Raw genomic sequence first — 9,596 nt, forward strand, 5'->3', positions numbered from 1 at the left:
TAGGAGGGGAAAGGGGATGGGAATATGGGTTGAAAGAGATTTTCCCTTCATCAAATTCAGGACAAATTCAGAACTAGCTGTTTTCAGCCTATGTTGGGACTTTGGACCTTTGTAGTACTAATAATCATCCCCTAATTTCCTAGGTGAAACTACTGATAGAAGATATCTTCCATTTTGAGGGAAGTAAATGGGGATCCAAGTGTTTGGTTATGAGCTTATTTTTGGAAATGAAAACAGCGCTGCTGGCCCATTGTCTTCAGGTCCATAATTCTATGTGGCACAGCCAACAATTGAGGGGTGGCATAAGGAAACCCAACAGGGAAAGAATGTAAACCAAGTCATATCACTCACATCTGAAGGCTATCTAGCAGCTACACTAAAGAAACCATTAGAGTTCTACTTGCTAGTCTTTTAATTTAGAATTTCAGAGACCAAATGCAACTTTGCCACCTTGAATTAGCTGTGATTCTTTGCCCTGAGCCATAAGGGAGATGCTTGAAAGGACAATATTGAATTCTCTCCAGGAGTCCAGAAACATTTCCAGAGCTGAGGGTAGGGTCAAGTGTGCACCCCACTTAATTAGCTGAGGACAGGCAGGGTGCTGCATCAGTTTCAAAAGTTTCCGCTTTTACCCCTGAACTGTGAATTGTCAGCTGTTCATTCTCTCTCCCGAACTTCCAGTAAAAGGTCCCTGAAGAGCACTGAGCCCAGGCCCTGGGCACATTTCCCCAGTCCCTGCAGAAAGGTACTCCTTGCTTCTACACAGCAAATGGGGCACACGTTCTGGCCCAGAGGATTCTCTAAATCGGTTGCTTTGTGTCCTATCCCCAGCATAGAAAAGCAAAGTCAGCCCTGGCAGTAGGAGCTCCCAGGGGGTTCCTGTTGGGCACCAAATGGGAGTGGTAGGACAGGCCTGAAGGAGCCCTCTGCATAGTTGGGCAGAGTCAGGTCCCAGCAGGGGCACCCCAGTGGTGCTCAGCACATGGCAGAACACAGGCCCTAGGAATAGGGGCAGTTTTCCTGCCCTGGCACAGCAGGCAAGGACTGCCTGTGAGGGCAGGGGTGTAGTGGGGAAAGGGAGTGCAACAGGCAGAGACACGGGCCCCAGTAGCAGGAACTAAGAGGCAACAGGCAGTCAGCTGGTCAGTTAATAAATATTTAAGAATATATTATGGAGGGCAGCTGGGTAGCTCAGTGGAATGAGAGTCACGCCTAGAGACGGGAGGTCCTAGGTTCAAATCTGGCTTCAGATACTTCTCAGCTGTGTGACCCTGGGCAAGTCACTTGACCCCCATTGCCTACCCTTACCACTCTTCTGCCTTGGAGCCAATACACAGTATTGACTCCAAGATGGAAGGTAAGGGTTTAAAAAAAAAAAGAATATATTATGTGCCAGGCACCATGCTATACCCTGAGGATACAAAGAAAGACAGATGAAGCTCCTACCCTTAAGGGGGCTCAACACTATCCAGGGACAACAGGTCCTAGTCATAGCATGTAACAAGAGGCAGCAGATACAAACCCAAGCCCTCCATGGCTGAAGTGGTTCCCAGTGGCAGAAGAGTGGGCACTGGCATGGGCAGTGCCTAAAGATGGGTCCATTGTATCCCACTATTTACTGCCATTTAAAATGAATGAATCCCTTCATATTGCTGTCAGAGCAATGGAATATCATCAATTAATCCACATCAATTAAGCGCCTACTATGAACCAAGCACTGTAGTCAATAACACTTCCTCAGGAAGGTCATAGAGGATGAAATGGTGGTATTGTTAGGCAGGGGGTGGCTTTAAGACCACAAGTGTCCAACCAGCCTCTACAGAAGAAAGAAGGAAGTCCCTTGGATGCCTCTCGTGCAGCAAAGATTCAAACCCTTCCCCACCATGGGACTCCATTCTCCCTGACCTCGGATGGGGATTAGTGACTTTCAAGAAATGTCTTTATCTTTGTGGTGGTCCTGGTGTTATTATTGCTGCTTATGGTCAGCTGATTGTAGCTGGCAAAGATTCACTCACCATAGAGCTTTGGTCATTTTGTCCTAGGACTGTGTCCATCCTTGGATTCTCTTTATTCAGTCACTCTTTCAGGGGCTAGTTTTGTTTTTGCCAAATTCTGTTTAGTTTTCTCTTCTTCCTTTAGCGCTGCTTGAATTCTGCAGGTCAAGGTTGACCAGTTTTTTAATTTAAGTAATCGAAAGTCCTTGAGAAGACCTTAAGGTCCTCAGCACTAAGGAATGGAAACAGTATTCCAACTCCTCTCTTCATGCTCACAAGGCAATTCCCTCAATGATTTATCCTTTAATATCGATTGACTCAGGACAGCCAAGTGCTGATATCATTTCCTGATCCCCTTGAATAGAAAGTAGCCAAGAAAAACTCTAGAAGCCTTCTGATGTTGGGCAACTCAGTTAAGGTTCCACGAGAATTAGCTCATGATTTTCTTTTGCCCCTCCCTGTCAAATAACCTTCTTCTGTGATGGCTAAGGAAACCTCTTTCTGTTAAGTGTTGAAAGATCCCATTTTGTTCCAGTATTGAATTAAACTCCCATAACCTGAGTCAGACCCAGCCCAGAACAATTCACAGAAGACTGCTATGGAATATCATCAATTAATCCACATGCAATTATTAAGTGTCTGCTATAAACCAAACACTGTAGTCTGTAGTCAGCATTGAAGATGTCAAGACAAATATGAAATAGCTCTATCCCTGATGGAACTAACAATGTCAGGAGAAGCAATGTGTATATACATAAATATGTACAAAATATATTCTTCCCAAAGTACAAGGTAATATTTTGGGGGTGGAAGACATGCTGTCCCTATCAAATACTCATCATCATTTAGTGTAATCTTATTCCAATGCCTTATTATGGGGATTGAAATGATCCTGGGCAGACTCTATCAAACTGTGTCTATAAAAGGACAAATTAAATTCAATGAGAGACATTAGCCCCTGAGAGATGCAGGACTTTTTTGTTTTGTTTTGTTTCAAAAGCAAAATATAAAACTGTCTCATAAAGTATTTTAGGGTTGTGATTTAAGTCTCCAGGGAAATGCTTTTGTGAATAATATCACTTTTGAAATATTGGTGTGACCTCATTATATTAGTGTAATAATGAACTGTTCAGTGTCCAACAAAAGGGTGTTTTAAGAATGTAAGCTTTTGGGGGCAGCTGGGTAGCTCAGTAGATTGAGAGTGTTATATTCAATAATCTGGGAAGAGATGGATGCCACCTTGACTAACAGGGATGGCAATGGAGAGGCTCGGAATGTTCCCAGGTGCCATGAGATGGGGCAAACGTTGGTTGGCCCCACCCTATATATACCCCCTCATAGCTACATTGAAGGAGGTCTCTGGACTCAGAGGCTGAGAACTGGAGATCAGAGATCTCTGCAAACTTCTGTGGTTCAATCTGGGTAGCGGGTGGCTGGTTGAAGGTTTGCTGGGAGGTAGAAGAAGAAGAGGATAGGAATAAGCCTGAATCTATTTCCTGGCTGGACTGTGAGAGCTAGTCAACCATCAACACTAGTAGTGAGAGAGCTGAGAGAATAAGGACCATCAATACATCTGCAACAATAGCCTTCCCTATTCTCTGACTTGGCTGTGGCCAAGTCTGGCCAGAGATAGGAGGAGAGGTGAAATCTCAAGCCTCCACCAGAGCAGTAGCCTCCAGTCCTGATTGTTAATTAGTCTAAAACATAATAAATCAATAGGGTTTCCAATCCCCAATCCTTGACCTTGTTATCCTTTCCCTATTTATAGATAAAAGAGTGTTCAATAACAAGTACCTTCCTGAGTGGTCTTTCTATCATGGCCCTTGGGAATGGAGTCAAAAGCAGTCAGATCCTGAAACTTATCCAAGGCTGACCAATAGCCCAGTACCATTTTATCCAACCCCAGATTGGACCTGGAGAGATTACCCATCTATCTAACCTCTCAAGGGTCCTTACTTGGGCAGCTGTTAAAGGAATTCTAACAGGTCATCAACCAAACCTGTTAGAGAGAAGGGGATCACTTACAGTAGCGGCCAGGTGACAGGAGTAGGTGTTCCTCCCACCAACTGCTGCTGAGGAGATCATAGGCAGATATACATCATCACCATCATTATACATATATCTCCATTACATCCATTATTTCTTTAATAAGAGTCAGGCCTAGAGACTGGAGGTCCTAGGTTTGAATCTGGCCTCAGACTCTTCCCAGCTGTGTGACCCTGGGCAAGTCACTTAACCCCCATTGCCTAGCCCTTACCACTCTTATGCCTTGGAGCCAATATACAGTATATGGCTCCAAGGCGGAAGGTAAGAGTTTAAATTTTTTTAATTTTTTAAGAATGTAAGCTTTTGAGAACAGAGGTTCTTTTGGTTTGGTTTGGTTTGGGTTTGGTTTGGACTCTCCAGCACCTAGGACAGTACCCATACACAGTTAACACTTAATAATCTTTTGATCATAATGATTAAGAATTTGATGCTATCATTTTTTCATAGAAGAAAAACTTCGGTCTTGTGAAGAATTTTTCATATTTTTAACTCTCCTTCCCTGAATTTATCTAGTTTTCTATGGTTAACCAAAACTACTTGTTGCCAGTTCTCAACCACAATTCATTCCATACTATCTAAAGTGAAGGTACAGGGAGATTTTACATCCATCTGTAAACAGGTAGCTACCATTTGAATTAAAAGAACAGAAAAGGAATCTGGTGATCCAGGTTAGGTTATAGGTCAGTTTTCTTTGGTGCATATTCCAATTTGGTAAAAATTTATGTTGACAGTTTGATGTCAATGAGAGCTTTGTGTGCTCCAAAGTGAAGTCAGCAAAATATAATAAAGAGAAAATGAGCCTATTTATAGTCATACTTGTTTTATTTATACTTGTTGAAATTTTCTTTTTCTTCAGAGCAAAGAAAATTTAAATTTAAAAATATAAATATTTTACATTTGTTATGAAAATGTTGATGATTACCATTATTTCTTGCTCTGATTCACTATGAATAAATGTTCCAGTGGCATGAAGCTGACATTTACTTTCTTACCTTTTTTAAGATCCTGGGGTTAAACTGAAATTTGGTTTCCAGGAAATGCCTCCCAGTTTGGGGTCAGTATAAACCACAACCACAGATTCCTTCTTAGTCTTTCTGCCCATGTATGCAACTATCCAACTTCTACCCTGTCCTGGTTGACTTAGTGACCAATACCCTCCTGGATGAATTATACTCCTCATAAGAGTTGGAATAAATGAAAAACATTAAATACCAATGGAAGGGATTCAATATCGGTGCTATGTAGAGTAGCTTAACATAATCATAAATTTTTTTTCTAAATGCCATAGGTCTTGCCTTTTTGTTTATTGCAATCTATTGTGCTGTTTTTAAATATATATATTTATTTGTTTGTTACATGTAAATATCCATTTAACTCCTTCTCACTTCTCTCCCCATTAGAGAAGAAATCATTTGAAAAAAGACATAGGCATATATAAAACTATGTCTTCCTTATTTCTATTTATCAGTTCATTCTCTAGAGGTATACATACACAATTCATTCTTCAAACTATTTCAGTTGCTGTATATAATGTTCTCTTGGTTATGCTCATTTCACTGTTCATAATTTCATTTAGGTCTTTCCATGGTTTTATTTTTCAAAATTGAACCTAATCATTTCTTATGACTCAAAAGTATTCCATCACAATCATATTGCCACAATTTGTTTAGCCATTCCCCATTGCTGGGCATCCCATCAATATCCAGTTCTTAGCCACCAAAAAAAAGAGCTGCTATAAATATTTTAGAACATATAGTTTCTTTTCCATTTTTCTTGATCACCTTAGGAAATATACCTAATAATGGTATTGCTTGAGTCAAAAGGTACACAGAGTTTTATAACTCTTTGATCACAATGTTTTTGTTGTTTTTGTTTTTTATTTTTTTATTTAGCATTTTTTCCATGGTTACAAAATTCATGATCCCACCCCCGCTCTTTCCTTCCCCCTGCTGAAGCTGACAAGCAGTTCCACTGGGTAATACATGTTGTTGTTTTTATAAAGAATACAGGCATATGGAATAGATGAAACAGCAAGAACTTCCTTGCTACTATTTACTTTGATATGCTTAGGAGAGGTGCCCAAAATTGGAATAATGAAATTGTTGTTTGGTAAATTTGAAAAAGTATTATAAGTATAAGCATAAATACATTGACAGAAAACAATAGTGAAGGAATAAAGTTGTTAACCAAGCCTATCTGAAGTTTATTTATAATCGATAATGCTAATTTTGATAGAAATCATCCCTTCCTGACTGATGATGTCTAAAGACTATTATATAACCCAGTACTATTCCATTTATAACTCTGGGACTTATTCTCTACTATAAAAGAAACCATATATCTTGGGAATACAAAGGTTGATGTTTGTTCACACTGACACCTGTACACCTGGGCTATCAGTATTTATGCTCAGAGGTTAATGAAACTTAGCAAGTTTGCCTGAGAATTATACCTTTTACCTCTATAAAATTATATAAAGCCAACTCTAGAAAGACTAGTGCTCCATTGGAATAGTAACATTCTAGAATGTTTTATCCTATTCTTTTGAAAATGTTCTAACTGAAAATGTGCCAATAAATATGATTTTTAAGTCTTTTTTAACTTTTCAGGGATATCATGTCCCTGGAGACATAACTAGAAAGGAAAGTGGAGAAAAATCTAGACTGTTTGGCTTTTAGGAAGGGTTGAGTTGATTGATTAACCCAGGAAGAGTACAAAAAGGAAAATTCATTTTTGTTCCAATTCTTTCTTTGAGAATATAATCTGTGCTGTTTGACTTCAAGTAGAGATGTGTATAGTTCCACTGAATCTAATTACCTCTAAAACCATATCAGTATCAATAAGAAAATGTTTCACATGAAACAAAAAAATCAACAAACACAAGAAACTAAATAAAACCTAAAATTATCAGAAAAAGAAAAGATAATTTTTAAAAATCTGATCTCAGAAACAAGATTTGAAGACGTCATAAAGAAACCTCCAAAGAATAAAAAACCCCGACCCCAGAAAATAATAGCAAACACTTAAAGAAAAATTAAGCTTTATATTGTGCACATTATTTCTAAAAATAGATAGAAGCATCTTACCTTCAATAAGAGAAATAAGATCCTGCCATTCAAACCAAGGAAGGATAAAGCAAAAACAAACGAATGAATGAACAAAAACCAAAGAAACAATAAAATAATATAATCAATTTTGATGCAAGAACAATATATTAGCAAAGAGGTTAAAATAATATATCCAAAAATTGTTCATTACAACCTGATTAAATTCATAAAAGCTGTGTAGGGATGGTTCAATGTTAGAAAAACTATAAACATTATATATCCTACTAATAAAAAGTACTAGCATGATTAGTACTAGATGATAAAAAGTACTAGATGATAAAAAAATCTTCAATAAAATTAGGTATCCATTTGTTTTTTAAAAGCAATGAAAAATATTGCTTATCTAAAATCAGGCCTATTTTTAATGGAGAAATATCAAAAGCCTTTCCAACCAGCAGCACAATACAGATGTCTATTTTTCTTGTTGCTTGATGTAGTTATCAAAATATTAGCTATGATATGACATGAAACAGAAATTAAAAGTTGTTAATATCAGCGAAGAGGAGATAAGATTAATTCTGTTTTCCAATAATGTGATTTTCTCCCAAAAAGTCCTTTGCTAGCACCAAATGTGGTATGGAATTAACCCTAGCATCTTGAAATCTATGCCATTGGAACATAGGCTCCTATAGCATCCACCATGCTGGAATTTAATCTCAGAAATAGATTGTCAGTGTTCTCAGGAGTGACCTGCCTAACTAGAGAAAGGCAAGTTTCCAGAACATTGATGATGATTTCTTTTATTTTGTCCATGACATCTCAAGAGAGAAAGAAAAATTTGAAATGGCTTCTAATCTTGTGTGACCTTCTTTCATTTTCACAGTTGTTTCATTTGTGTCCAACTCATCATGATCCTATTTGGGGCTTTCTTGGCAAAGATACTAGAGCTGTTTGCCATTTCCTTCTCCAGCTTATTTGGCAGATGAGGAAACTGAGGTAAACAGGATCAAGTGACTTTTCCAGAGTTACACAGCTAGTAAGGGTCTGAAGTCAAATTTGAACTTGAATCTTCCAGACTCAGGGCCCTGACCCTCTAGCCAATGGGCCATTTAGCTGCCCCAATCTGACTCAATTATAAGGAGTGGTTTGCCATTTCCTTCTCTGGCTCATTTTATAGATGAGGGACCTGAGACAAATAGGGTTAAGTGACTTGTCCAGGGTCGCACAGACTGTAACTGTCTGAGGCAAGATTTGAAAGCAGATCTTCCTGTCTCCGGTCAAGTACTCCATTCACTGCACCACCTACCTGCCATATGCACCAACATCAATTACTAAGAGTAAAGTGAAGAGTAATTCTATACAGAATTTGATAGGACTTTCCAAATTACATAAATGTACACTTTCCTACTTGGTGACTTTAAAACAAAAGGGAAGAAAGTGAAGTCAGAAAAAATATATGAGAAAACATGGTGAAGAAGGAATGAATGAGGCAAAAAATGTATAGATTATATCCAATCCTCATGAACACTGCCTTTAAGTGTTATAGGGATTATAAGAAATTTAGCTTAGCAGAGAGTAGGATTATTGGGAGGGAGGCAGGCTCCAGAACTTTGGAAGACTGGCAAGTTGTCAGACTCTCACTGATTCCCTGTATGGAGGAAGTTAGAGATTCTCACTGATTCCCTGTATGAAGAGAGCTGTAGTTCCCTTGGTGTGGTTCCTGATTTAACTTGATACCATCTATAAACAAGACACCCTGTAAAGGAGTAAGGTTGAGTTTTGAGGTTTGGGCTCAGTGGTGGACACTGGTTCAAAATACTCCCTTCCTCTCCTGTATTGGATTTACCAGATGATCATCAAGACTTCAGTGGAAGCAGCTACAGATCATCTAGCTCTTGGACTCATACATGAGAAACCCCATCCTACACAGCTGGACCTGCTCACCATCCAGTCTCTGGATTGGTTAGAGTTAAAGCAGTTGTTTAGCTCATAGCTGGATAGTGTAGATTTCTTACCCCCGGGATTTTTGAGAGGAGAACCTAGTATCTTAGTGTAGTCTACCCATTCTCTTCCATTCCTGACCCTGTGTTTATTAAATCTCTAAAATATATTATACTCTCCTTGTAAGCTCCTTTCCCAAATACCCTAATTGACACCACAAGGACCTACTATGTTTAACCCCAGCAGTTAGCCTGTTTCTCACTGTTACTGGCACCTATACCCAATCCTGTACCACATCCACATCAGGGAGATTTTTTTATTCATTTGGGTGTTTATTTCGTTCTTTCATAAGAAAATAATTTGCTTTAGTTTATCCAATTAACAAGAATTTGTTTACTTTCCCTACTTACTTTACTCTTCCCCACATTAAAAAAATACACACACACACACACACACACACACACACACATATATATATATATATATGTAAGAAGTATGTTTAGGTGAGCAAATCAAAATCTCATATTGGTCATGCAAAATTTATATTCCATTCTGGATCTTCAGTGCT

Source organism: Gracilinanus agilis, chromosome 6, assembly GCF_016433145.1.
Source record: "Gracilinanus agilis isolate LMUSP501 chromosome 6, AgileGrace, whole genome shotgun sequence".
In the NCBI taxonomy this organism is placed as follows: Eukaryota; Metazoa; Chordata; class Mammalia; order Didelphimorphia; family Didelphidae; genus Gracilinanus; species Gracilinanus agilis.